Below are 6,046 nucleotides of genomic sequence, written 5' to 3'. Positions count from 1 at the left end.
CAAAGCCCTCCTGGAGTTGGGCGGACGCCAGCGAGGAAGAGATGCCAAAGCCCTCACCCAGCGGCAACGGTGCAGCACCAAGCGACTCTGCGCATCACACTGCTGACCTCAGCAAGGATCCTGGCCTCCTCTTAAAGACGGGGCTGCAGCCAGCGTTGGCATTCGTGTCGAGGCTGGGTAGCAAGGTGCTCGGGCATGACGGTGCAATGCGGGTGCTGGCGTCTCAAGGGCTGCATTCCGCATTGCTTGGGACAGAGCCTCGTATTCAGAGGCTTCAGGACCTAGTGGCAGATGTAGAGATCCTGCAAAAGTGCGCGACCGCCACCATCGATGCCGAGCTGCTCATTCGCACTCTCCTATGCCCTGCGTTTGCAACCGTGGCGGTTGCCCGCTCAAGAGAGGGAGTCACTGCCCCTCCAGTGGGGCTGGAAGCGCTCCGTAGGGTTGCTGCGGTTGTCGCCAACACCACCGCACAGCTCGCGCCTGCGCTTTCGCGAGCAGCCACATCGCACAAGCAGCTGCTGGAGCAAGACGAGCTGCTCAAGTCTTTCGACACGGAGTTTGCGCAGCTTCAGGAGGAGCTCTCGCAGCTTCAGGATGACGCAATCAGCAGCTCTGCGCCTGTTGGGCAGCTCCAGGCCACCCTCGAGCGCCGCCATACGCTGAGCCGGCGGCAGACAGCGCTGTCGAATGCCTGGGTCACGCGCGAACAGTCACGCGTGACGTGGCAGCAGCAGTGCAGCGAGGCGTCCGCGACCGTGCTGGCTCTGGTCGACGCGTTTGAGGGCACGATGAACCCTATGCAGCTCCGCAAGGTGGCAGTGGTGGCGATGGGTGTGCCGCTGCAGCCGGCAAAGGACGGGCGCAGCGCCGCAGACAACGTCGAGCACCAGGAGGCCGGTTCGCGTGCGGTGGGGGCGGTTGTTGAGGCCCTTGCGATCCCGATCTGCGCTGCTTACAGTCAAGTCACCGCTGCACTCGCGCAACTCCCGCCACAGCTGCTTCCTGCGCTCCGGATACCTGTGTCCTGGCAGGCCGCCAACGAGGTGCCTCCCCACCCCGCTCCGCGCGGGGCTGCGACGCCTCGCACGGACCTCTTTGGCACCTTTTCCGCCTTTGGAGGCTCGAGCATTTGGGGCGCCGCAGCGCCAGCACAGGTAGCGCAGCCTGCGGCGGAAAGTGCTGCGAAGGAGAGGATGTTTGGCAACGCCGACTGAGCTTCAAGGCGTGTGGGGCAGCCTGGTGTCACTCTTTCTGCTGGAGCGGCTCCTCCGACAGGCGGTGCTTGCCGGCGAGACTCTAGGACGATCGGCCGATGCTGCGCCGATGGCGCCCCAGGCGAATGGCTCCTTCGGCGATGCTGGTGGTGGCAAAGTGCCAGCGAGCTCGCGCGGCCGAGCTCGCGGCAGAGGTCGTGGACGAGGGCGAGGGGTCACACAACCGCCCCCACAAGGTGAGCCTGGAATAGCCTCTTGCGTTCTTGTGAAATATAAACATGCATCACGGCCTGCCCTGCAGATTCTTGAAAGCTGTATGTTGATTGACTGATGCGCTGATGCACAAATGCAGGTGCGCTTGTCTATGCCTTGATGGTAGAGCTGGTGTATGCTTTCTTTGAGTCAGTTATTCTTCTTTAATGAGCTCGCTTAATGTCAATTTCATGTGTGCCACTTTCCGTGTTTGCAAAGCCCATTCCACTTGCGATTGTGTCCAAGTTGTGGCTGCCATGCAGTCTCTGCGAGCATGCCTCGAGAAAAAACAGATGAGCAGAAGCACACAGAGTTCCAGGCACAAGTGGCCGACCTCCAGCACGTGCTCTGCAGCGAGCTAAGCGACTACATATCCGAGGCAGTAGCTTGTGGTCCAGCAGCGGCAGCACAGCAGCTCCTCTCAGACTTCTGCACAGCGTTCACCGCGTCTTCGACCCCCACACAACCGGACCCAGCTTGGGCCTTGGCGCGCCAAGAGGGCCGTGCAGGCCCAAGCTGGAGCTTGATGTCAGCGTCCACCGCAGACATCTGGGCCCCAGACACACCATCCGCCCAGGAGAGCTCGCCGACCTGGGGCCCCCCTGTGCGCCCTGCCCCCACCGAAACCGGGCAACTCCGCTCGGATGCTAACGCTTCATGACAGCTCTTGGAAGCAGAGCGCAAACACCAAGCCTGCTGAGGCACAAGACAGCAATCGCCTCCTCCTTGAAGCCCCTCCCCCAGACCTCTCCCCTGGAACAACGCAGGCACAGCAGCTACCAAGAGGGCGAGCCACGCGGCTATGGCGGCGCTCAACGACCTCTCAGGCGACGAATTGCAGATATCCCCCGCCTCGTTGCGTTTGATGGGTTTTGACTCTCAAGGAGCCGGCCTGGACATGCTGCTGGAGGATGACGATGCACGGGATGGATCACTTGCTGAGTCGCAGGCTTCGGGCGCCGAGATGGACGAGAGCTGGTTGTTTGAGGAGCTGGGCGCCTTGGAGGGGCGGGAGACGGAACGCCTCGTCATGACCACGCACCTGCTGCATTTGCGCCTCCAGATCGTCCAGATGGTCTGGCAGCCGCCACTCTCAACGATGCGTCATCGGCAGTTGCAAACATTTTGACCGCACATGTACATTGCGGCGATGCCGGGATGGTTTGAGGACCTGTATCTGACACGGAGGTTATCAATTCTGGCCAGGTGCTGTCTCCAAACAAAAGTCTAGGCAGCGTGGGTGCTACACATGCCGGGACAACCCAGTGGCAGCGCTGATTTGGGACTTGGCCGCGTCTGGCGGGTCCCCCTTGACCCCGAGAGTGGCCTCGCGCTGTAGTTGGTGGCAACCAAGGAATGGCTGCGAGGTTGATTGGTGCTGACGCACTGCGTGTCACTGTCCCTGGGCCCGGTTGGGTGGGAGGCGAGACTTGCCGATTCTGTTCATCTGAGCTGAAGCAGCAGCTTCAGCTGTTTCTGTGGCTTAACGACCACTTACTTGGCCCCAACCCTGCCAGCCTGTGTACTCCTCTCCTGACTCAGCAAGACGCGCATCGCACCCTTGAGCTCGTCACCCAGGGCAGCTCTCTCACCAAGGCCCTCTCAACTCTGCAGGTATTGCCCCTCACACAGCATCCGTGGCCAGCCGAGAATTGCTCAGCTAACAAGTACTTCAGCACAATCTTATGCAAACTTGACCATGTATGTCTGCTTGGATCGCCATGCGCAATGCATGTTCAAACCATTTCTTCCGTTTGCAAGTTATCGGGTACACAAAAGCGTCGTTGACAACATCGATTGAAGAAGGTGCCATGCAAATATTTTGCAGCAATCTGTGCAATAATGACTACAACCACGTGATATGTGACATCATGTGGGCAATCGATTTGCCACCACATGCTTGTGGAGATTTGCTGCTGTTACCATCTCGGAACACTCATTGCCTGGACTTTCATGCGGGCCTTTTTGCTCCAGCTTCCCAGGTGGAGTGGTCTGCAGGAGGCTGCAAGCAGGCTGTTTGAAATCCAGCACCGAGTGCGGGACTGGTTAGCAGCCCATCGCAAAGCGTCGGCTGCCCTCTCGCAACATTGCAGCGAACACTTCAAAGTCTCGGCCAAACAGTCCAGGTGCGAATGACCGCGTTGCAGCTCGGCAGGACTCAAGAAATTGTTTACACGGGAGGTGTAGTTGTATACCGATTTAATCCATGCTTTCTTTTCTGCACTCTCACACTTTTGCATGTGTGATGTTACCAGATCAATGTTGAAGATGCTGTTATTGATGTGTCTGCTCTGCTATAATGCTATCGAATCTACTGGCTATGGCTACGTGTGGGTTCATTCAGACACAGCGGTCGCCCTCGCCTCACAATGCAACCTGGAATTCGTGCCCATGGATGGACATTGGCAACTCCAAGCACTGCATAGGAAACAGTTCTACGATCACCCTCAGTCAGGCAAGCCTGGACCAGCCTGACTTACCATAGCCTGACCTGACATGTCCATCTTCTTCGTCCTCTTCATTGCAGGAAAGGAGGTCAGACCACAAAATGTCCCGTCACTTTCCTTAGATCATCGCAACCCACAGTCAAAGTGTTCTCCAAAAGAACAACTTTGAAAGCACAGAAGCACAGACCAGTTTGGTTGCCAGTATGTCAATGCGATGACACCAGTATTCCCGATTGGTTCTTGGAGTTGTTAATGTCCATGAGGATGCGGTAGTGTTGTGAAAAATACATCATTGTCATCATTACATCGCACAAAGTACATCATTGTCATCATCATCATGTTTGAGCAAAGTCTGCGTGTGTGCATGAGTTGACCCAAACGTGACGCGTTTCATGCAGATGTACTCGGAACAGGCGCAGCACTGGAGCTCAAGTGCTCTCGCATACAGCAGCACGCTGCTGGAAGCCGCTGGAGGCGTGTTGGCTCTGGAGTACTCCCGAATGGGAGTTATGTGGCGCCCCGACGCGCCCCTGGCGCCTGCGTTTGGCACCTTTCCAGCGATGCTGACGGAGCTCTGCTCTTCTGCTGCGTTTGTGCAGTCCGCTCAGAAATGCTTGAGCCTGGCCAGTGAGGAGGCCGCCAAGCTGCGTGAGGATGTGCTGCTGGCGAATCAAGCCATTTCCGGTGCGCTGCCAGCACCTGTTACCCTCCTCGGAAAGGCAATCTACAGAGATGGCGCATTGGCCAATTCACCGGCCGGCATTCTGCATGTCGTTCCCAGCTGTTGTGGCATCACTGACCTGATGATGCTGCGATGACAAGTGATCCACATGATTTTCTGCTCATTGCCTTGACAGGAGGGACTCCAATGGATTACATGCTTGCTCATCTTGCGATTTGGCGTGCTCATCACTCACGGTTGAGGACCTGTTGAGAGAGACGAGTTGATGTGTGCATGGTGCTGGCTGTGCACGAGAAATGAATTTGCCAGAATGGTTTCCGACCCCCATTTCGTCCCGAAATCCATGCATTCTCAGGCATCTGGACCCTAAAAAATGACAGGGTCTGCCAAACCACTGGCTGCTGCTTCTTTCTGCTTTTACACTGCGCCAGCCCGTCCAACAGGTCGAAAAAGGTCGGCCTGCCAACAACACCTGGATGGTTCTTGTGTGCTCTGTTATCGTCACTATGGTGTCCAGACCCTTGGCGACCAACAACCGGCTTTGCAGGATGCCAAAGCGAGGCAGCAGATGCACAGCAGAAGTTCTATTCCCAGGCGCCTCGGGTGCTCCAGCTGGTGGCCTCTTTCCGGAGCAATCTGGACACTCTCGGTGAAGCCCTCGAGCCCCAATTGTCCACGCTTCACGCAGACATTCTGCAGCTGACGGAGGACATGGGCAGCCTGGCAAAGGTGCATGCATCGTGTGCGGATGTCGCAGCTCTGTGCACACAGGCACGTCCCCTTGTGCTTTGTCTGTCAGTCAAACAAACACACGCACACAGATCCTCGCAATGTCCGTCGTGCATGACATGCACCAGAATTAGTAAGGTTGTGCACCGATGCATTCCATCCGTACAAGTACATCTTGATCTGCAGGTTGGTTTGTAGCAATGTATTGATGTTGCCATCGGCGAGTGGCGAATGCGCTGACAGGGGGTGTACCTTGCAGCTTGCACACTCATGGCAGACTTGGCACGATCCAATGGCGGAGCTTTCGGTGGCCGTGCGCCTCGTGGCTGGGCAAATCCGGGCGGCACAGGGCGACCTGCTTCAGCCGCCACCAAACGTGCCTCCCGAGGTCGCCGCAGCGCAACGGCTGCTAGAAGTAACCGCTACAGATGCTTCAGCTGCGGTTTCTGCGGTGTCACGACTGCAGACCCTGGTCGCGCCTTCGGAGGAGAGTGGCTCCCTCTCGGAGCACTCTGACGAGGCGCAGCCTGGCAGCGGTGCCATTGGGCAGCCTTGGGGGGTCCACTCCCCTTTGCACCAGCTTGCGTTCGTCCAGCACGCCGTGGAGTCTTTGCAGCATGGTGCCGTGGGCGTCGCCACGTCCCTGCAAGCTGAGGCGTCTGCGTCCCGCCATGTGGCGCTTGCAGAGGCAGGTCTGCATCCCCGAGCACCTCAGGAAT

Source organism: Nuphar pumila, unplaced genomic scaffold (assembly GCF_984573655.1).
Source record: "Nuphar pumila unplaced genomic scaffold, dmNupPumi1.hap1.1 HAP1_SCAFFOLD_1943, whole genome shotgun sequence".
Lineage (NCBI taxonomy): Eukaryota > Viridiplantae > Streptophyta > Magnoliopsida > Nymphaeales > Nymphaeaceae > Nuphar > Nuphar pumila.
Note: the sequence above shows the minus strand (reverse complement) of the source record.